This window comes from Cynocephalus volans, chromosome 2 (genome assembly GCF_027409185.1).
Source record: "Cynocephalus volans isolate mCynVol1 chromosome 2, mCynVol1.pri, whole genome shotgun sequence".
NCBI lineage: Eukaryota > Metazoa > Chordata > Mammalia > Dermoptera > Cynocephalidae > Cynocephalus > Cynocephalus volans.
This window is the reverse complement of record NC_084461.1, coordinates 139,921,534-139,945,250: the sequence shown is the minus strand read 5'-3', so window position 1 is coordinate 139,945,250 and position 23,717 is coordinate 139,921,534. Positions and strand designations below refer to the sequence as shown.

Genomic DNA, 23,717 nt, shown 5'->3' with positions numbered 1-23,717 from the left:
CATAGACATTTTCAGGTCATAGAAGCCTCAAAAGAAAGATATTTGGAGTCCCTTTATGTGAGAAAGTGGTTAAGCAATCTGTTGGAAAAAGAAATTATCCATCTATCCATTCATCCATTCACTTCACAAATAATTATTGAGTATTTACTGTGTGCTGGATACTGTTCAAAACATTAGGGATACAACAGTGGACAAAGTAGTCAAAAAGATGTGACTACATTTGTATCCTGTGGTTGTGGAGCAGTTCATACAATCTATCTAATGTAGAATTACATTGTAATGTCAAATGTGTTTTTCAGTTCTCACTCACCCACACATCTCACACAGTCCATCTAGCCATCACCCCACCCCAGGGGCATCCACAGACAATATTGCTTATATATGCCAACCACTGGCCTCACCAGCCTGCTCCAAAGACTGAAGTCCTCTCTACGATGGAGTCATTCCTTTGGGTTCAGACCCTGCAAACGCAAGAGTCCATATTTAAAAGTGAATAGCCCTGCCACCATGACACATTTCATCACTGTCATTCATTAACCCCTTTCAAGTGTGGCAGCAACAGGGAGGGAGTGAGAGAGAATCTGAGAGGCTGCTTCCAGGGAGATCAAGACTAGCCGATGGGGCTCAGCAAGAGTACGGGAAGGGGGCTGCCAAGAGGTAGAAGAAAGGTAAGGTGAGCACAAACCATTGCACTTCAGTGAAGAGGAGCGTTAAGGATTAAACTTCTGGTGACTGAAGAACTTTCCTGAGGTAAAGACCAGAAGGCAGCAGCATAATCAATAACAAACTGAATGATGTCTGGTATTAGACTATGAAATTAACCATGTTTGTTTTGCATATACCTGGAACCCTTCAAAAGCTTCCCAGTCCTTTTTAGAAGTAGGCAGGGGGTATGACAACATGGAAAAAATCTTTACTTAGCAGGAGAAGCCACCCACCCTCAATAAAGTTTTAATTGAGTAAATAACTAAATCAGAAGCTTTGATAGGGGGAGACCTCCAAGAGGTACTTGATGATCACTCTGGGGCTAATTCCAGGGCTTTTTTAGATGAATGGGGTGTATAAATTATGGACACACACTGAACAGCCTGGACAATAAAGGATTCTTCAGAGGCTACTTAGAGTAGGAGAGGGGTGGCTGGCAGAGAATGGAACAGGGATAAGAGCTTTATTAGTTCTCTACTGTGTAGTCTATGATGCAAATCATCCTCCCTGTCTTCTCTTGAACTCATCAGTAAATAGTCCATCCTTGTTCATGTCTTCTGGAAGTGGGGGCTCCCCAAAGACCTTAGTGAATGGTGTGCGCACCAGCTATCTGCAGGAGGCCTGCCAAATCTGGATTCCTATTACAAATATTTAAAGAGCTCAAGTTGTGCAGGGCCCAGAGCAAGGAGCCTGCTGCATACTGCAGGGTTGCTGTTTGGGGGGAGGGATTTTTTTAATGATGGTGAAAGGTCTAGATGTTCAAAATATTGTGTTTTCATGGGGCAATACCAAATCAGTGCTTTGTATTCAAACACCAGGTCCTTGCTTTCCAAAAGTGAAGATGCCTAATCCTCAAAGCTAGGGGGAATGTAAAAGATATAATTTCCCCATTTTCAGCAGAGACATGACTCTGGCTCAGCAAGGCTAGAGACATCTGCCAAGGTCACCTCCACCAATGATAACAAGAATTAGAGAACTTGGCTCTCCACCAAGAGACAGACACAATTCTGGGGCTCGGAGCCACATTTGAGCATAGAGCTTCATTAAGTTGATTTCCTAAAAAGACATTCCATTTTCTACTCTATCAGAAGGCTATTTAGACACCATCGGGTGGCACTATTGCTTACATTTTAAAATTCCAGGCCAACAAGCTGAGTCAAGTTTCAAACCCAGCCATAGAAAGACTAGCAGAGCATTCTCGAAGGAGCTCTAGAAGACAGTTTCCCACCCATGTGTATTACCAAGACAGTTCAACCACAGAAAGTTCAAGATAAGTAAAATATGATTTCTTGGAAAATAACCCTACTCATATAAAAGACACAGTCTACCAGATTCAGTGACCATTAGCATTCTTATTACAGTTTTCAGGCAAGTTGACATCTTACAGAGCTCTGCTCTTGGTACAAGATGGATTACCAGCAATTGCCTCTCACTTCGGTTTAGGGGATAATGGGCAAATGCATACTGTTTTGTGGCTTTTTCTTTCAGCAAACACGCTTGTGCCTTGGTTAGTCAATTACCCCCATAACTCTTACACCCATTTACAGTAATTTCTATTAAGAAAAGTTCCACCTCTTGCACTGATGGGAGCTTCAATGGTCAACTCAAGGTTCCTAGCTACTAAGTTTAGCCACTATTCCTGTCGGACCTCCAAGACCTTTCCAAGCACTATAGAAAAATGCATCTTTGGGGAGTATAGTGGTTCTCATTACTCCTCCTTCCACACCCATCTCACGAGCAGACAGAAATCAGTGTGGGTGACAGCCAGTGAATCGACACTGGGAACAATTGCTACAGTCATTGTCTGCCGTAACACACACAGGCGCACATGTGCCACACACAATGGGATTTTGTTCAACAGCAACCCGGTATTAATTATATTTTTCACTCTTAATACTTTTTCACTGATTTAAATAGCTCCTTCCATGCTGCTGTCCCAGAGTAAAACCAGACATGCCCATTGCTAATTGCATTACAATGAAAGATTCCATTATCACAATGAATTACATGTGCCACCTTTTTTTAGTGACACAATCTCAGCTCATGACAGACAGAGGGGCAACAGGGAAAAAAGAAGAACCAAAAACATAAGTCATATATAAAGTGGGAGGAAAAGACAGTAGAGAATTATACCTAATTTTAACGCAATGGATATGGCTGGTGGTGACAGCCCTCCCCATCAAGCCTGGCTTCCAGAAAACGGAGAAGAGCCCCAAGACAGAGATTTTAAACAAAATTCTCTCCTTGTTACTTAGAGTGGCCCACAGAGCAGCCACAAGGGTGTCGCCTGAGAGAGTGTTAGAAGTGTAGGACCAGGGCCTCACCCAGACCTACTGATTTAGAATCTGAATTTTAACAAACACGCAGGTGATGTGTACATGCACTAAAGTTTGAGAAGCACGCCTCTAGCTCATTGGAGTACAAAAAAACGAAGACTCCCAATGATAGAAAGCCAGTTCTAATAGAACTTGGCTAGAATAAACCCAAAAGAAAACGTTAAGAAATGAAGTGAGGTTTTAACTTTTTAAAATGTGTTATAGGGCTGCTTGCCCATGAATTTTGAGACAGAGTCAAATGGACAATGTGTTGACTTTGACAAGTTATTTTTAAAGTCACTTTCTGCCTGTCCTCTGAACATGCCACGCCTTATACTGGAAGTACTTACAAGTTTATAGGTGACAGAAATATATGTGTTTTCTGAGTGACTTTGTCCTCTTCCGTGCTGTTTTGTGTTCCATTGCTTTTAAATTAAGTCCATTGTAACCATATTGCTTATAATTTAGAAAATCATATATTAAGATGGCAACTTAAAATAGATTTTTCAGAGTTGAAATCATGAAAATACTATAAATGGTTTCTGAGGAAAACTACCTAAAAATATACCTCTGAAGCTCAAGCAGAATTGGTGAATCTTCTTGTTCCTTTAAGAGCCAATGTGTGATGCTCAGAGATGCTACCTCTGTCAGCAGACCCTCCCCTCCTGCAAAAATTGTCAAGATAGTGAACAAAACAGTTCATATTCAACACGTGTGTTCAGGGCTGATATTCAGTGATTCGCAACAATAGAACCACACCGGTTGTTTACAGCTGGTGGCCAATATGCATGGTCAGTGCCTATGATAACAGCTGTTAAATGTTTTTCATATCACCCCATCCTAAATTCTAGTTAGTGCCACAGACCCAGAAGTGTCAGGGCGAGTGGAGAACTACGACACGCAAAAGCCTGTGGAAGAGAGTTGCCTTTCTCTCCGCCATGCACAAGCAGGACCCCTTCCTCTCATGCAGATGCAGATAGAAGGCACAGAAGGTGCGTGTGTACCTGCTCTGATTTGAGAACATCTGGAAGAGTCCAAACATATTTCCTTTAGCCACTGTTTTATTGAGTCCCCAGGAAAATCCCCATTTTGACCATACCTTTCCCCCTATCAAGCAAAAGGGTGTTAAATAATAATAGTAAAGGCATCAGAGGAAAATGATGAGAAGCCTGGATAATTGTGATTCATTCTTGACCATGTTCTGTGTGTTGGCAGAGTTCTAGGTGCAATGGAAACATCAGTGAACAAAACAGATAAAATTACTTGTCATCATGGAGGCTACTCTTTACTCAGAGGAGACAGACAGTAAGAAATAAATACAGTAATGAATCATACAGCACGTTAGATGCTGATAAGTGCCATGGAAAATAACAGATAAGAGCAATGGGAACTATTGGGAAGGTCAAAGCAAATCTCATTTGAACAAAGACTTGGAGGAAAAAAGGAGCCATGCAGATTTCCGAAAGAAGAGCATTCCACGTATGACTGGCATTTGAGGAAAAGAGAGGAAGCTTGTATGTCTGGAACCGAATGATTAGGAAGAACAGAAGAAAAGAAGGTCAGCCAGATAACAGGGGTGTGGATTAAGCAAGGTTTTATAGACTGTTGTAAAAACTTCAGCTTTTACTGAGTCAGATGGGAAGTCAGTGGAGGCTTCAGAACAGAAGAGTGACATATGCTAACATGTGTTTCAACAGGATGACTCTAGCTGCTGTTTGAAAATAGATTGTTGGGGTAAGCAAGAATGGAAGCAAGGAGGCCAGTTGGTAGATTTTTGCAGTAATGTAAGTAAGAGATGATAGAGTCTTGGACCAGGATGGTTGCAGTGAAAGTGGTAATAAGTGGTTGAATTTTGATATGTTTTGAAGGTAGTACCAACAAGATTTGATGATGTATTGGATGTAGGGTATGAGATAAAGAAAGAAAACAAAGATGATGCTGATGTTTATGGCCTAAGCAACTGGAATATGGGGAATCTGTGGGTGGAACGAGCTTCTTTGGGGAAGATCAAAAGTTCGTTTTAGTCGTGTTGGGTTTGAGAGCTCTATCAGACAGCCAGGTGAAGACACCTCAGGGTTCAAAGGTTAGGTACTGAGCAGGAGGTATAAATTTGGGGGTTGACAGCACAGGAAGGTACATGCAGCGATAAGACAGGACACGAGTCCCTTGAGGAGAAGTAGGGATTGGTAAGAATGCCAAAGCCTGGGCCTGAGGCACTCCAGTAAGAGGGTGTGGAGAAGACGGGGGAAGCAACCACCAGTGAGGTGGGAAGAGAGCCAGGATCTAACCAAGCAGGACAAGTCATTTTATCTGTTTGTTCCACAGCAAGATAAAATTTTAAAGGATTAGTCAATGGGATGTTTCATTTTATTTTTGTTTCTCTGTGTCAGAAGAGTAATGTTTTACCCTTCATCATCCTTCCTCTGTTCAAACTAGACCTTCATCTCTACTCTTTCAAGGAAGGATGGTCACAGAAGAAACACAAAGAGAAATAAAGATTGCCCTTGAATTTCTAAAAGCAAAGGTCCGGACATAAACAACTTTTGGCGGGCGGCGGGGAACTGCTTAGCTACTTTTTTATTGACACAAAGAGAGAAGGAAAACTTCTCTGTACTAAAGGCAGAGAGAAGAGTTAGAAGGGATGCAAGAGATATGGAAGCGTCGGCAGAATTTGTAGTCCCATTTCTATATTCTACTGGTATGTACCTTGGGGGAGGCACTTAAGTTTTACAAGCCTAAGTTTCCCCATCTCTGGGAAGCAGCCCTGTAATTAGACCATCCCAGTTTAGTCCAAAAGTGAGGGAATGATGGAGACAAATGCACAAACACACACATCGGATAAGAGTAGGAATTTGGGAATAAAGAACACCTATGCCCCACTTTATGCTTGGAATCCTAGGAGACTGTATTTTTGTAGTATTCTGCATAATGCCAGGGCATGAGATCAGGAAACTATAGATGACTTCAAAGATGGTGGGGGAGGACAGATGAATTTTCTCATGCCTTCAAAAGGGACATAGAAATTAGGAGAGAAATAAGGATAGTCAGGAAATCTGAAGAGGTCTTGCAACAGGAATGAGTGGACATCATAGTGGAATGCAGCATAGACACTTTGTGTGTCAGGGGAGGCTAAGTTATGCTACGATAACAACAAATCCCAAAATCTCAGTGGCTTAAAACAACAAGTGTATTCATACCCATGTTATGTGTACATCACAAGTAGGTGATAGAATTCTGCTCATTTTAGTTCCCTCAGGGACCCAAGCTGATGGAGTACTAACAATATTGCCATTGGCTGTGCAGAAACAAAAAGAGCTCTCAAGAAATAAATAAATAAATAGATAAATAAATAAATAAAAGAGCTCTCAAGGCTATCACTAGCAACTAAATGCCTCATCCAGAAGTTACACACATCACATCCACAGAGAAATAGTCGTATGGTCCCACACAACCACAATGGGGCCAAATCTTACCTTGTGCCCAGGAGAGGTAAGAACTGAATGTATTTGGCAAACAGCACTATTAACTACCAGAAACCATCTGCTAGGGACCAAATATAACACAAACAGCTCAGAAGAAGCCCTCACCAAGAAAGTGACAAACCAGCTGGATGAACATTGCAGCAGAAGCTGGAGATACAACACTGAAAGAGAGATTGTCAGAAGTGTGCTTTGTTCACATTAAAGCATGCTTTTTCTCATGGTCTTTTTGAATATCTACCACTTTCTTTTTAATGGCTCTGTATTATCACATTGTATCAATCTACCAAATGCATTTCATAATTCCTCTTTTAATAGACATTAGGGTTCTAATTTTCTACCATCATATCTGAAAACCTTTATGAACTTCCTTTAAATGTATTCTACAAACACAGTTTTTCTGTTGGATAGCTTCCTGCAGTAGCTTGCTATGTCACACTTTTTCATTTGTCCCTTCGACACTTAGTACAGTATTCTATACACAAGGAGTGTTTCAACAAAATTTACTCAATGATTGCTCTCTCAGACCATTCCGGGAGAAGCCCTTGCAAACAGGAGGTGACAAACCAGATGGATCAAGAATCCCTTAAATGAGTGCCCACTCTCGCCACTTTCATTCAACACAGTACTGGAAGTGCTAGCCAGAGCAATTAGGTAAGAAAAAGAAGTGAAAGGCATCCAATTGGGAAAAGAAGAAGTTAAGTCATCTCTGAATAGACATTTTTATAAAGAAGACATATAAATAGCCAATATGTGTATGAAAAGGTGCTTAACATCTCTAATCATCAGGGAAATACAAATCAAAACCACAATGAGATACCACCTCACACCTGTTAGAGTGGTTGTTATCAAGAAGACAAAAGAAAACAAGGGTTATCAAGGGTGTGGAATAAAGGGAACTTTTGTTCATTGTTGATGAATATGTACATTGGTACAGCCATCATGGAAAACAGTGTGGAGGTTCCTCATAAATTAAAAATGGAACTACCATATGATCCAGCAAACTCACTTCTAGGTATATGAGTATATCCAAAGGAAATGAAATTAGTATCTCAAAGAGATATCTGCATCCCCATGTTCACTGAAGCATTACTTACAATAGCCAAGATATGAAAACAACCTAGGTATCCATCAATGGATGAATTGATAGAGAAAATACACTCAAATATATACACACACACATATAGATGTATGTATACATACACACATATACTAGACTATTATTCATATATATGCACACATATATATGCATGTATACACACACACATATATAAACTAGAATATTATTCTACCATTAAAAAAGAAGGAAATCCTGCCACTTGTGACTACGTGGATAAACCTAGAGGACATTATGCTATGTAAAATAAGGCAAACATGGAAAGGCAAATACTGTATGATCGATCTCATAAGTGGAGTCTAAAAAAGTCGAACTCACAGAAGCAGAGAGTAGAACTGCGGTTGCCAGGGCTTGGGGTGGAGGAAATAGGTAGATGTTGATCAAATACTACAAACTTTCAGTTATAAGATGAACAAGTTCTGAGGATCTAATGTACAGGCATGAATGGTGATGGATATGTTAATTAATTTGAAGATGGTAATCATTACACAAGTATACATACATCAAATAATCATATTGTACAACTTGAATACATAAAATTTTTACTTGCCAGTTAAATATTTTAAAGTAAAAAATAAAGACATGTATAAAAGATGTTTAAATGAAAGAATGCCTTCAGCAATTAACATGCTTTTTTTTAAACATTTCAATGAGACTGAATTCTTACATCTACAATCAGTAAATAAAAATTAAAAGTTCTAATTCTATTTTGTAGATTTAGGTTATAATTTGCTCTAACTTATTAAAAGGTTGCTTTTGGGCTTTTCCACCAACATCTTGGCAATTTTAATATATTCTCATTATTAATAAAAATCTTTGTTTTAAGAACCCTTTTGAAAGGGTCCCCAGAGAACTGCTATGGATAGCTACTGACGTGTGTGTGTTCACAGAGGCCCTTTCAAGACGCTGCTTGAGGACTAAAGCATTATATTCAAACTGTGGACTAAAGCATTGTATTCAGGCTGTGTAAAGAACAGCAGGGAAGATATCTTCCTCAGTGTCTCCTCCAGAGTCCCACCCCGTCTGATGTGGGTGCCAGTAAATGACAAATGAACCCAATGGTTGTGTTTATGTCAAATGGGACCTATGTGGGCTATTACCTATTAAAGCACACTTATTAAATGGGTACTTTTTGCCATTTAATAACTAGGGGGAACTATATATTTGCAGATTGTGAATAGAACTTCAAATGCATTAGGTACTCACCAACCAAATTTTTGTAAAAAATGTTCTTGGGGGTGTTTGTGATTTGTGAATTTGGAGGATCAGAGGAACTTCTATATATTCAAGAATGCAGAAACTAGCAAACACTGCTTAGACATATAAAAGTTCAATCTTGGAAAAAAACAAACATGAACAGCTCAGAGCAGTGTTTTTCAAACTTTTTTGATTGCAACCCAAAATAAGAAATACATTTTACGTCATGGCCCAATGAACATACACAGTTTTGCACACCTGCGTGCACATACACAAGTGAGAGTTTCATAAAATTATACCCTTACCACATGATATTTTGTATTCATTACATTTCAATGTTTTATTGATGTTTGTGACCTGCTAAACTGATTTCAAGACTCACTTATTGATGGTTTATTGACAGTCAGTAGCTATTCATTGAAATTAGAAAAGAAAAAAGAAAAAGAACTTTATGAAAGAAGGGAAGTTCAGGCACATAATCGTCATATAAATCAAGCTTTAGAGATTTAGTCCCAGCTCTATCACTTATTGGTATGTATCTTGGGGGAGGTACTTACATTTTATAAGCCTCAGTTTCCCCATCTGCAAAATGGGGATAATAATAGTACCTATTATATATTAGAATCTATTGTATAAAATAGTACCTATCAGATAATAGACCCTCAAATGATAGCTGCCATCATCAACATCAGGATGACAATAACAACGGTGATATACTCACTTGTACTGAAAATGTTCCAGAAACGAGAACATAATCCAGGGGAGAACAGCCTCTGCAAAAGGCAAGAAACTTCTGTGTAGGTAGCATCTCATTGATGAATTGTACAGTCACCCAAATCAAGGTTTTCTAGAAAAAGTCACAGTTTAGAAGATAATGCTAAAACAAGTATATATACACGCATATTCATTGCAGCACTAATCACAATAGCCAAAAAGTGGAAACAGCACAAATGACTACCACCAGATCGATGGATAAACAAATATACAATGAAACGTTATACAGCCATAAAAAAAAAAGTGAAGTACTGATGCATGCCACAACATTTATGAATCTCCAAAACATTATGCTAAACCAAAGAAGCCAGACACAAAAGGTCACATGTTGTATGATTCCATTTATAAGACGTGTCCTAAATAGGAATGTCCATAGAGACAGAATGCAGATGGGTGGCTGCCAGCGGAGGAGGTGAGGGGAGTGGGGAGAAAATGCTAAATGGGTAAGGGGTTTTCCTTTGGAGTTATGGAAATGTTTTGAAACTAGCGGGGATAGTTGCACAACATTGAGAATGTACTTAACGCACTGAATTGTTAACTTTAAAATGGTTACTTTTATGTTATATGACTTTCACCTCTAATTTTTTTTAATGATAACGCCTAGTGCTTGGGAAGAAACCCAATAATTATTAGTAAATTTGATTATCAGCTCCCACCACATAAATATATTATGTTGTTAGTCTTAAGAGATTGGTACACTCCAAAGGCATTGTCTGTCTTAATGGCATTCTGACTTAAAAATCACAGATTTGCTGCCAAGAAACAGAAAGAAAAGGCAGCTTCTAAAGAAAGCAATGTATCTGACAACACAGAAATCTCAAGCAAGGGCCACACAAATCAACAGGAGAGGGTACACCCAGCCAAGCCTCAGTGTAAACACACAGCACAAACCCACAGGAATAGTATCAAGGAGACTTAAACCCTTAATGAGTATTTTTAAAAGCCAAAATCACTTATTATATCTGGAGATGATACTTATAACAAGGAAATCGCTGTCACAAGAGCAAGACTATTTTAACAAGCTAGATGAGAAAAAGGGAGAGGAAGATTGAGAGAAAATAAAATTTAACAGGAGCAATACGCCATCCTATATTTAGGCATTTAAAAAGGGTATTGAATGAGGTAAATCTGGTTTAGGATCTATACTTTTTTAAAAAACGGATGTGGGGTTTTTGTTAAATAGCTGCTGTGTGGCTGCTTTAACACAAATTAAAAAGCAAAGTTAGATTTCATTGATAGAAGTGTCCATGACTAGGGAAAGGGAGGTGACAGTCCCACTGTACTTGTACTGAGTGCCACATTTGAACAGAGACACTGATCCACTGTAACACAGTCAAAAAAGAACACATTAGGTTGACAGGGTTGTCTAGGCAAAATATTCCAAGAACACTGCCCAGGGGAGAGAAAGTAAAGAGAAACATAATACAAAGATTAGGGGTTATGTTCTAAATGATCAAAGAAGAAGAAAATTACATACAGTCAAAATAATCACAAAAATCCCCTAAGCCACATATAGAATGCATACATACAGTTTTGTATATAAAATCCTTTACCCCCTGAAGTTTGAAAACCTCAGAGGGAACAAACAAAAGCAACATGTCTATGCAGATGAATGAGCTTGCAATTTTTAGAAAACTTATCAAACCCCTGGAAGTGAATGGGAGGTTGTAAAGTTTCCCTGGGCTGCTGTAACAAAGTACCACAAACTGGGTGACTTAAAACAATTCAAATTTATTCTCCCACAGTTGTGGATGCTAGAAGTCTGAAATCAAGATGTCAGCAGGGCTGTGCGCTCTCTGAGTCTTTGATAGAATCCTTCCTTGCCTCTTCCTAGCTCCTGGTGGTGGCATTCTGCCTCTTATCACGTGCCATTCTCCCTTTGTGTCTCTGTCTTCACATAGCACTTTCCTTTTCTTAAAAAGACAACAGTCATATTAGATTAGGGTCCACCCTAATAACCTCATCTTAACTTGATAACATCTTCAAAGATCCTATGTCTAAATAAGGTCACATTTACAAGTACTGAGGGTTAGGACTTCAACACATCTTTTTAGGGCACTGTTGGGAAAATAGAATAGTTTGGTCAGGGCCCTCGCCTTGGGGCCAGCTGGGTATGGTTCAGCATCCTTTGTAGGCAAATTGTGTGTGCATGTGTGGAGTTAGTATGCATGTGCACCAATGTATCTTTTTAGTTTTCTTGCTATTCTTGTGTTCTTCAGGGAAAGAGAGAGAGAGAGAGAGTTTTAGTGAAGGAGGCGAGTGGGCATCTGCCTCGGGCGTCCACCCTGCACAGCCATGCTTTCCAGCCTATGGCTCCAAGGACCTTTTGGCCTGTTACCTAGCTCATAGACCTGCATGTAAGGGGTCTGGTGGCCCAGCCTGGCATGTGAGGGGACTGGGGACCAAGCCTGGCATGTGAGGGGTCTGGGGACCCAGCCTGGCATGTGAAGAGTTTGTGACCCAGTCTGTGAATGGACATGAGGGGTCTGTGGGCTCCAGACCCAGCCTTAGCTCAACAATTGGCTCAGTAGGTGCAGGATTACCAGCAGGTAAAAGAGCACCACAACTAGCGTGGGCGCCTAGCTTTACAATTGCTGTCACCAGACATTAGCCTTGCCGTAGCCAGACAGGCACACAATTCAACAAACCCGTTACAGAGGAATATGTAGAAGAGTCCCCAAAGTAAACTTGCACATAGCAAGGTTTCCACCACCAGGTTTTAATAGTAAGCCTTTATAACATCAATAGATGTTAATAAATAGGTTGATAGGATAATTAATGTTTGCTAGATTTCAATCTAAATTTTCCTTGTTCCAACCCTTATACACATTGTGTGAAACTCTGAAAACCTCGAAAATTTTGGAAAGGAACTTGGCCAGAGGCTCTCTGTCTTTCAAAGCTGACCATATTCTATGGCCACCCCACTGACCAGGTTCACTCTGCTGCCTTCATGGGCATCTTTTTAGGGAGGTCTGGTTCAAAAGCCACCAGGTAAGTACATGCAGGTGAGATGGGACTATCTTGGCTTCAGTCATCTCATTATAAATGGAGACAATCATAGCACCCCTTCACAAGGTCACTGTGCATAAATGAGATAACACCAGCAAGACCTGCACTGAGGACAAATGCTGGCCTCTCAGAAATGCTCAACAAATGACAGCTGTGTTCATTGTTGTTATTTAAACACTGCAAGCTCTCTTATGTGAAGAGGGATTTAGTAAACTCCGTGGTGAATTTTATAGGGCTCTTAAGTGAGTCCTTACTTACAGGAATTAGAAAGCGATTAGGGTAACTCGTAAGTGGTCCAGGCTACTTTGCAAAGCAGAAAATTCCTCACTCATAGACACGTGTAAGCAGAGTCTGTGTCCATCTGTCAGGGATGCCACAGATGTCTGCTCTCATCTGAATGTGGGGAGATAACACCTACCTCCCAAGGTTATTGTAAAGATTAATAAAATCACAAAAGAAAAAGGCACAGCCCAGTGACTCATACAGGGAAGTGCTGCTCAAGGAGTGCTGTTACCATTGGAATCACATCTGTTATTAAGTCATTGTTAGAGAAGTTTCTTGCCCAGAATAGAATAATCAACCAGATGACTCCTTTCCAGTTCTCAGCCAGCCTGGCTTTATAAGAAGATCTATCACTGAGTATATATTCCTATTTACTTAAGAATATCTACCTCATTAATATTTCAGGAAGAGATGAAGTCCAAGGACCTAAGGGCTGAGCTTTTGAGGACTCATAAAAATATGGAATCTGGAATATGCATGGCAGCATTGTCTATAAAAGGTTAAGACTGAGAAACAACTACAACATAGAAAGTGAGAGAACTGTGTAAAAAACAATCCCCAGCAGCCAGCCAGGTTAGAAGCTCTGCTCAGCCTTTGGCAAGTTGCTTAATCGCTCTCAGTTCCATGGTTGTGATGATTAGAGAAGGTAAAGCACCCAGCACATACCTGGCGTGTAACAAGCCTTCCGTGATGGTGGTGGTGATGCTGCCAGCATGAAACATAATGCTATAGGTCTACCCTTTCTCGCTTCATAAATAAAACTAGCATGTTATTGAATGTTTAAAAGCAGGTCATACAGTGGATAAACCGAACAATACATTAACCCAGTGATGAACATTAGCATCATCAAGGGACCTCATGTACCCTCCAGTTGTGATACACTGAGACAGACACAACATCACCCAAGTAGTATTCTGGCTGGGAATACATAACCTGAACATGGCCAAGAGAAAACATCAGGTAAACCCAAATTGAGGGACATTCTATAAAATAAATGGCCTTCATTATGGAAAAGAGTATGGAGGTTCCTCAAAAAACTGAAAATAGAACTACCGTATGATCCAGCAATCCCACTACTAGATATATACACAAAGGAAATAAAATCAATATATAAAAGAGACACCTGCACTCCCCTGTTCATTGCAACACTATTCACAATAGCCAAGAGGTGGAATCAACCTAAATGGCCATCAACAGATGAATGGATAAAAAAACTGTGTTATATATATACATAACGGAATACTATTCAGCTATTTAAAAAAATAAAACCCTGTCATTTTCATCAACATGGATGGAACTGGAGGTCATCATATTAAGTGAAGTGAGCCAGGCACAGAAAGACAAATACCACATGATCTCACTCATATGTGGAATCTAAAAAAAGGGAAAAAAAGCAAGTGGGTCTCATAAAAGTAGACACCAGAGACCAGGAGGGGAGGGGAGGTGGTAGATTAGCAGCTCCAAAGTTACAGGGAGACAGGAAAAATAAATTCTGGTGTTATAGGCTGACTAGAGCTAATAATATTGTATTGTATATTTCCAAATAGCTAGAGAAGAGGATCTTCACTATAATCATCACAAAGAAAAAATAAATGTTCAATGCATGGATATTGTATCTACCCTAAGTGAATTATTGTGCAGTATATGCATATATTGAAACAACACACTGTACCCCACAAACATGTACAATTAAATTTTTTAAATAAATAGCTTTTATTCTTCCAACATGTCAATGTCATCAAAGGTAAAAAACAGCTAAAGAACAGTTCCAGATTAAAGGAAACCAAAGAGACATGACAATTTAACATTATATGTGATCCTGAACTAGATCCTGTGCTCAAGGCAACAAAATGTTACAAAGAACATTATTGGGACTGTAAGTATAAGTGTTGTATCAATTAACTTTCCTCAATTTAAAAGTTTAAGGCTGTGTAAGAGAAAATCCTTGTTCTAAGGAAATGGGAGCTGAAGCATGAAGAAGTAAGGCAGCCTTAGCCATGTAAATGTTCCAAAAATTGATAGTATGCATATGTGTACATATATATACACATACAGAGCAAATAAGAAAGCGAGAGAGAGAAAATGGTATAGCAAGCATGCAAGATATTAAAAAATAGTGAATTTGGATACAGAGTATTTGGGTATTTTCTATACTTGCAATATGCTTGAAATCATTTCAAAGTAAATCATTCCAAAAAAATCTACAGAGAGGAGAAAGTAGTGGGAGTAGAGATGAAACAAGATTGGCCACGAGTTGATTACTGTTAAATCTGGGTGATGGGTACATGGAATTTATTATACCTCCTATCTACTTTGGTGTGTACTTAACAAGCGAGACACAAAGCACCCTGAATAAAATGATTGTTTTGTAAAATATGTGTACGCCTATATGTGTGCTTGTGGCATGTGAGCATACACGTCTGTGTACATGCATATGATCATGTGTGATTATGGTTTGTGCATGTGTGTGCGCACGTGGGTGTGAGCAAAAGTGCACATATCTGTACAAAAAAATTTAGCAAAGGGTTTTGAGTGCCTCTTTCTTAGCAAAGTCTTGTAGAGTAGGGATGAAGAGCACAGGTTTTAGAGTCACACTACCTGAGTTCAAATTCAAGCTCCTCCAGCTCTTAGGTGGAGCTGGAATTTGATGGTAGGAAACTCACTTAACCCCATTGTGCCTCAACTTCCCCATCTGTAAAATGTGAATTATAGTAAAAACTACTTTCTAGGGTTCTTAGGGAAGTGTAAAGGTGTTAATATATGTAAAGGGCTTTGTGCTGTTTTTACTGCTATTTTTAGGTACAAATATCATAGGTAATTTTTAATGTCTTCTTTACATCTTTCCTCATTGTCTGAACTTCTTTTTACAGTGACTTTGTAACCGCATTTTTCTTTAATAGCAAAATAGGGAAGGAAGGAGGAAGGCAGGAAAGAAACAGAAAATCTGCTCTCTTGGGCTAATTCCATTTTCCCATACAACTGACCTCTGTGCCTTCATTGGATCATTTTAATTGCTATTTTGAGAAGACTTGAGATTTTTTTTATTCCTGGAAAATGAACATTTCTTTTTTAATACAAATAGGTTTTTTCTAATGTATTTGTCCTATAATTTAGGGACTAGAAGTTTCTTAAAGTCAGGGTAATTATGAGTGCCCCTCCAGATAATGGTAATTGTTTTTGTTTTTGTTTTTTTTCTCTAATTTTTTTCTTTTGACAATTTTTAAACATACCAAAGTTGAAGGAATAGTACAATGAGCACTTCTGTAGCCAGCACTTAATTTTAACAATGGTTAATATTTTGCCGTATTTGTTCTCTCTCTCTCTCCCTCCCTCTCTCTCTCTCCACACATATACATACAACAAACACACAGATAGACTTTTTTTTTCTGAACCACTAAATTGCAGGCATCATCTCACTTTGCCCTTCAATCCTTTAGCATGACTTGCTGAAGAATGAGCACGTTATTCTATACTTCTAGGTAGCTACAATATTATTAGTTCATGGAAATTACATTCTCACATCTGTAAATATTGCCACAGAACTATGTGTTTGTTTCACAAATATTTATTGAGGATTTACTATCAACCAGCCACTGAGCTACAGTAATGAGTAAAACAAATACCGTTCCTGCTTTCATGGAATGAGAAACCAATATTTAAAAACAGTCACACAGATTGCTATGTAACTACAAATGTGGCAAGCATCATAGAGGAAAGTGCCACAGTATATCTACTTCAAACTTACTTTTGCTTATCTTCTACAGCAGTCCGCCCTTATCCATGAAGGATACCTTCAAAGACCCCCAGTGGATCCCTGAAATCATGGATAATTCCGAACCTGATTGCCAGCCATCAGAACACATTTCTGTTTGTGTCTTCCACCTGCAAATGTAGTGCCTTTTCCATCTTATCTAAGCACTTTGATAAGTGCTGTGGGTGTAACTTTTGCAGGTTGAGGTGTAACAGCAAAACTATCACAAATTTTTTTTTTCCTTAAGAATCTCAGCATATGATTTTTTTTTTTTTCTTTCCTTATTAAGTTGAGAACCTCCACCTTTTTACTTAAAGGAAGCACTTTACAGCTTCTCTTCAGCATATCGTAATTACCAGCATCGCTACTCTTGTGCTTTGGGGCCTTTATGAAGTGAAATGAGGGTTACTTGAATACAAGCACTGTGATACCAGGACAGTGGATCTGATAACCAAGACAGCTACTAAGTGACTAATGGGCAGGGGAGTGTCTACAGTGCGGATGTGCTGGATAAAGGGATGATTCATGACCTGGGCAGGACTGGAGCAAAACAGCATGAGATTTCATCATGCTACTCAGAACGATGCACAATTTAAAACTCATGAATTGTTTATTTCTGGAATTTTCCATTTAATATTTTCATATCATGGTTAACTACACGTAACTGAAACCACAGAAAGCAAAACCTGGATAAAGGGAGACAACTATACTAACAATAATAGCAGTGGCTAGCACTGATTGTCATATTAGGAGATTTCCAGCTGCAAGCAACAGAAACCCAGCTGAAATTAGCTTAAGAGAGAAAAGGAATTTATTGGCTCACTGTAGGCACAATCAGAAGCAGGAGCCTAAAGGACAGTTCCCTTTACATCTCCAGACCCCGCCTTCCTAGTTGTTGTTGATATAACTCTCAGGCAGCCTCTGTGTGTGTGGCAAAGGAGATGGAGTCTGGCAATCTAGGTTATTACTCTAGACCCCAGAGAAAGAGAGATGCTCTGTCTCCCATGTCCATGTACCAATGCTTAGAGAAGACCAAGTTTGCCCAGGCTGGGTAACATGCCATTTCTGAACCAATCCCTGAGGCCAAAGGGATGGAGCACTCCCATTTGTCAGGCTGAGTTCTATGCCTACCCATTGTGCCCGGGGGAGTGGCAAAGTAGCTTCCATCCAAGCTCTAAAGAATAGTTCCTGTACCAATGTAGGAGGTGTCAGATGATCAAAAGCCATTTGGCCACTTCATAGCTGTGTCTAAAATTCTGCCCTCTCAAAGATCTGGAAATCCTGAAGAGGACCTAAGGAACTGGAGGTCTTCACAGTACAGCATGAACTCCCAGCCAAATGGAGGAAATAGGCAAAGGCTACCGGATTCTTTCTTGGTCTATGTCTTAACAGGCTGATTCCACCAGAGGTCAGAGCAGAGCGCAAAGCAGGAATGGTCCAGGGGCTGGCTCTTCCACTGTTCAAATCAGCAGCTCTCATCAGCGATCCCTGGAAATATCCAGTGTTGCAGCCACCAGAAACAAAATCCAGGCTGCAGCAAGGAACAATGTTTCCTTGAGAACTGGCTTTCTAAAGGGACAATTCTAGACTTCAGACCAAATGTGGGCAGAATGAGGAAAGTGATTTTTAAAATATTATATTCTGTAGCTGCACGTGCACTGTTGAGGGAACACAAGTCCCAGGGCCCCAGAATCATGCAGTGAAATACAAAATGTACCAGCACAGAATCCACCAGAAAAGTTGGATACTCATCTCCGTCTCCACCTGCCTATCTAGACTGACCTTCCACCACCCTTCTGCCTGTTCATTAAGAGTCAGTCACACTAACTGTCTTTTCACTCCGGGAAGATGCCAAGCTTATTTGTACCTCAGGGCCTTTTACACTTGCAGCACGCCAGCAGGAAAGTCCTTTTTCTATATCTTTATCTATTGACCTCCTCCCTGTTAAGGAAATCTCAGCTTAAATGTTAGCACCCCATCTAAAGTAGTGCTCCACCCAGTCATACTAACACATCACCCTTTGTATCATTTATGACCCTCTCAATTTATCTGTTGATTTGTTGACTTGTTATAGTGTTTCTCCCACCCCACAACAAAAGAGAACAAACTCTCTAACTTTGTTTTATGGTTTCTCAAGCATTTAATAAAGGCTCACTAAACACTTGTTGAATAAATAAACAAATCGATTAGCCCTAGTTTTCCAAATATAAAATGAGATGATTAGATTACATGATGTTAATAATAGCTAACACATACTGATTGTGTCCTGCATGTTGGACATGTTATTAAGGGCTGTAGATAGTGTTATAGATGGTTTACTTTATATTTTTCCAGGGCTAACAAAACCTCAAATATTTTCAGGACCTCAAACAACCAAAGTGATGTTTCTGATGCCAAAATTCTTCACTTAGCAATTTATTCCTTTGGCTTAATTGAGAACCTTTCAAAATACCTGTTTGTTGAAGAAACATTTGGTCAAGTGAAATTTCATCTGGCAGCCTTATATGAAAAAAAGTTTAAAAACGTAATCATGTATTAGACCATAAAAAAAGCTTCAATAATTCAAGAACAGGAATCATAAAAATAATCATCTCTCACCCTGAGGAATTGAGTTAGAAGTTTGTAACAATAGATGAGGAGACATTTCTCTTTGTAGAAGTACTCCAGCTGATAATTGAAGGAGGGATAATAGATTCAGTATTTTGCTACTTGTGTTAGTCAGGGTTCTCCAGGGAAACAGAACCAATGGGATATATATAGATATATAGAAATAGATTTATTGTGAGAGATTGGCTCACATGATTATGGAGGCTAAGAAGTCCCATCATCTGCCATCTGCAAGCCGAAGGCTCAAGAAAGCCAGTGGTATGGTTCCAGTCTGAGCCCAAAGGCCCAAGAGTCAAGGAACTAATGGCATACGTCTCAGTCAGAGTCCCAAGGCCCAGAAAGAGGGGGGTGGGGGATGAAAATTCCTGAAGGCTTGAGAACAAGGAGCTGCACTGTCCCAGGACAAAAGAAAGTGGATGATCCAGTAGAGAGATGGAACTTGCCCTTCCTTTCCCTTTTTGTTCTATTCAGGTCCTCGGTGGATTAGGGGATGCCCACTCACATTGGGGAGGGTGATTTTCTTAACTCAGTGCTATGGTTTGAATGTGGTATCCTTTCTAAAATTCAGAGGTGGGGCCTTTGAGGAATGATTAGGCCATAAGAGCTGCTCCCTTATGTTAGAGATTAAGGCTGTTATAAGAGAGGCTTCACACAGCATTTAGGCTAGTTTTTTAGCTTGCTCCTTAGCTCTTCTGCCATGCGAGGACACAACATTCTTCTCCTCTGGAGGATGCAGCCTTGATCTTGGACTCCCCAGCCTCCAGAACTGTGAGAAATAAATGTCCATTCTTTATAAATTACCCAGTCTCAGGTATTTTGTTATAGCAGCACAAATGGACTAAGACACTGAATCTACTAATTCAAATGCTAATCTCTTCTGGAAACATTCACACAGATACATGCAGAAAGAATGTGTTACCAGCTATCTGGGCATCCCTTAGCCCAGTCAAGTTGATACCAAAAATGAACCATCATACTACTCATCATAATTTAATAGATCTAGCAAATGAGCACAGAAGGCTGTTAACATCACAAAAAGAGAGGCCATCAGACATTATGTGCTTCCTCATTAAAAAACCAAAAACACAGCACCACCTGTGAAGGAATCTTACCAAAAAGATCACATCTAAATCTAATAAACCTCAATACTCAACTATCAATTTACAGAAAATACATATGAACTCATTAATCTATACCACAGGAATACAATCAGCAAACTCGGAAAGCTAGGAAACTGAGAACCTGAATTCCACAAAAATAAATTACAAGGAAGATAGAATGGAAACATATATTAAAAGAGGCTTAAAAGACATCAACCGATCACAGTATGTGGACTTTATTTGGCTCCTGATTCAAGCATACAATCTGAAAAATAAAAAATTCCAAAATGTATGAGACAATTAAAATTTTTAACACTGAAAAGATGATGATATTGAGGAATCATTGTTTTCAGAATGGTATTTTAGTTAGTTTTGTTCATATAGAGTCCTTTCATTTTATAGATACAAACTGGGGGGAAAAAAGAAGTTAATAAAAAGAGAAAAATTAAAAATCCTCACATATTTGGATTTTTAAAAACCCAATGACACAAAAATTATTAAATCTTTTCAAACTAGAAATGAAAAAGCCACTTAAGTATCATGCAGCTTATAATAACTAGTAAGATAAATATTGATAGCTACAACCCACATAAATTGAAAAGCTGTTGCTGCTTGGGTTCTTCAATAATTTTTTTGAGAGTAAAGGGTTTCTGAGAGCAAAAAAATGAGGGACCATGGTGGATTATCACGATCCATGATAGGTCCCTTTCTTGCTATGACCTCATAAGTAACCATTGTTCTGGAATTCCAACCACAGGTTTTCAGACCTAGCGCAGGAAATTGATTTTCAATGACCTAAGGGACTATGATCAAAGTTAGCTTGTTTTCTCTTTGGTATTGTGCTCTTTCTGTTTATGTTGTTTATTTGCTATTAATTTTTTTCTCTTCTCTTTACTCTTTTTTCTCATTTTTTCCATTTTTATTTTTTCTCATTTTTTATTTTACTTTGTATTTTTTATTTCATTTTTCTCTTTTCCTCGGTCTTTCTTTTATTTTTCTCATTGTTTCTTTTTTCTTTATTCTTTTCACTTTTTCTCATTTTTCCTTTTTCTCTATATTTTCTTTTTTCTTTCTCTCATTTTCTAAATTTATTCCATCTTCTCACTATTTAATTTGGTTGGTTAGTATTTGGTTTTTATTTTTATTTTAGTTTATTATTGTATTTTAATTCCACCATAAAGATCAGTTTGTCAGGGGGTCTTTAGAAGTGAATTTCTTTTGAGATGATCTAGACCAAGCTTCTCACCAGCTTTTCCCAGTTTGTTTTGTTTTGGTTTTGGCAGATACCCAGTATGGGGATCTAAACCCTTGACCCTGGTTTTACAAGGCTATGCTCTAACGAGCTGATCTAACCAGCCAGCCCCCTTTCCCAGTTTTAAGCTGAATTTGGGACACCTTGCCTTCAAGGCTGGCAGTAAGTCCAGTATGCTTCAGGGTCTCTTGGCCATCTCTGCTGAGGATACAATATTGGCAAAAACCAGCTCCTCAACACCATCAAGGATATGTTCACCATGGTGAAGTTGACCTGGCAGGCACAGCCTTATTGAAAAAAATGTAGCCATAAGGATCATTGACAAGACTCAGCAGAATTCCTCCACCTTCCAAAGTCTATCCTGCAAAGTAAAAATTATGAAGTCTTTGTATCATCCCAACATAGTGAAATTATTTGAAATGATTGAGACTAAGTATAAGACTCCTTGTTATCGAGTATGCCAGTGGAGAAGTACACCTCCTGACTCATGGAAGAACACAAGAAAAAGAAGTCCAAGCTGAATTCCACCAGATAGTATCTGCTGTACATTACTGTCAACACAAGTGTATTGTCCATAGAGACTCAAAGGCAGAAAACCTGCTCTTGAATGCTGACTTGGACATAAACATTGCAGACTTTTGCTTTAGCAATGAATTCAGCTTTGGCAACAAGCTGGATACCTTCTGGGGAAGTACCCGCTTTGCTGTCCTTGGAACCCTTTCAGATCCAGAAGTATGATGGTCCCATCATGGATATATGGAACCTGGGAGTCATCCTCTATAAACTGGTCAGAGGATCAGTGCCTTTGATGGACAGAACTTCAAGGAGCTGTGGGATAGAGCACAGAGTGCAATATATCATGTTCCCTTCTACTTATCCATAGAATGAGAAAACTTGATCAAGAAATTTCTCATTCTTAATCCCAGCAAGAGGGATGCTTTGGAGCAAATCATGAAGCATCCATGGATGAACATATTCTGTACTTCTCACGCAGATGACGAACTAAAGCCTTATGTGGAGCCACTTCCTGTGTTGATGGTGTCCATAGGTTACACACAGAAGAGAATCAAAACTCACTGATGGGCCAGAGGTACAAGGTGATGACTACCTATCTGCCCCTGGACTACAAGAGATCCAAGCTGCAGGTTGACACCATTGCCCTGAAGCCCCAGCCATCAGCTGATCTGCCCAACAGCAGCACATTTTCCACAGCCCACAAGGTACAGCATAGGGCGTTTGCCAACCCCAAGCATGAGTTTCAGTGAGCCTGCCATTCCCACCTGTAATTGCTATATTAATTTACTAGGGCTGCCATAACAAAACAAACTGATGGCTTAAACAACAGAAATTTATTTTTTCACAGTTCTGGAGATTGGAAGTCTGAGATCAAGGTGCCAACAGGGCTAGGTTCTTCCAAGGTCTTTCTCCTTGTCTTGCAGACCGCTGTCTTCTCACGGTGTTTTCACATGGCCTTTACTCTGTGCCCACGTATCCCTGGTGGGTCTTCTTCTTCTTGTAAGGACACCAGTCTTACTGGATTAGGGTCCTACTCTTATGACCTCATTTAACATTACATAACCTCTTTAAAGGCCCTATCTCTGAACACAGTCACATTGACAGGGCTTCAGCATATGAATTTGTGGGGAGACACAAAATGTAGTCCATAACAATTGCTACTCTAAGCAATCGCTGCTGTAAGCAACTCTTGCTCCTCTATCAAAGGAGCAATGCAGATCCTGAGGAAGGTCAGGAGATAGGGCAGAAGGTTAGCAGCTCAGCCAATGTGCCTGCCAGCCCCCTGTGCAGTCTGGAGGGGAAGAGGACCACCCCAGCCCTTCCACAAACAGCAAGTTCTCCTTCAAGTTTATAGGGAGGCATCTTTGTTTCAGGTCTTCCAGAAGGAACCTGAAAGCAGAGACTGAATGAAAATGCTCAAACCGGGAGAGGCCAAGCCACTCTTGCTACATTTCACATGGACTTTGAAGACCTCAAGCTCCGTGGAGCACAATGAGACGATGCAGGAATTCAGCAAAGTGTTCAACACAAACAGCTGCCAGTAGGAGCTGAACAAGAAATGGTGCTGCTGTGCACGCATGGTGAGCAAGGCCAAGAGGGCTTCGGGCAGCGGA

At 39.6% G+C, this 23,717-nt stretch overlaps 1 pseudogene; it reads left to right on the top strand.

Annotated features, from left to right (window-relative positions):
* The window catches only part of LOC134370628 (serine/threonine-protein kinase MARK2-like), a 51,415-nt pseudogene extending 27,901 nt beyond the window's left edge, over positions 1–23,514 (top strand).
* Positions 23,515–23,717: the final 203 nt, after the last annotated feature.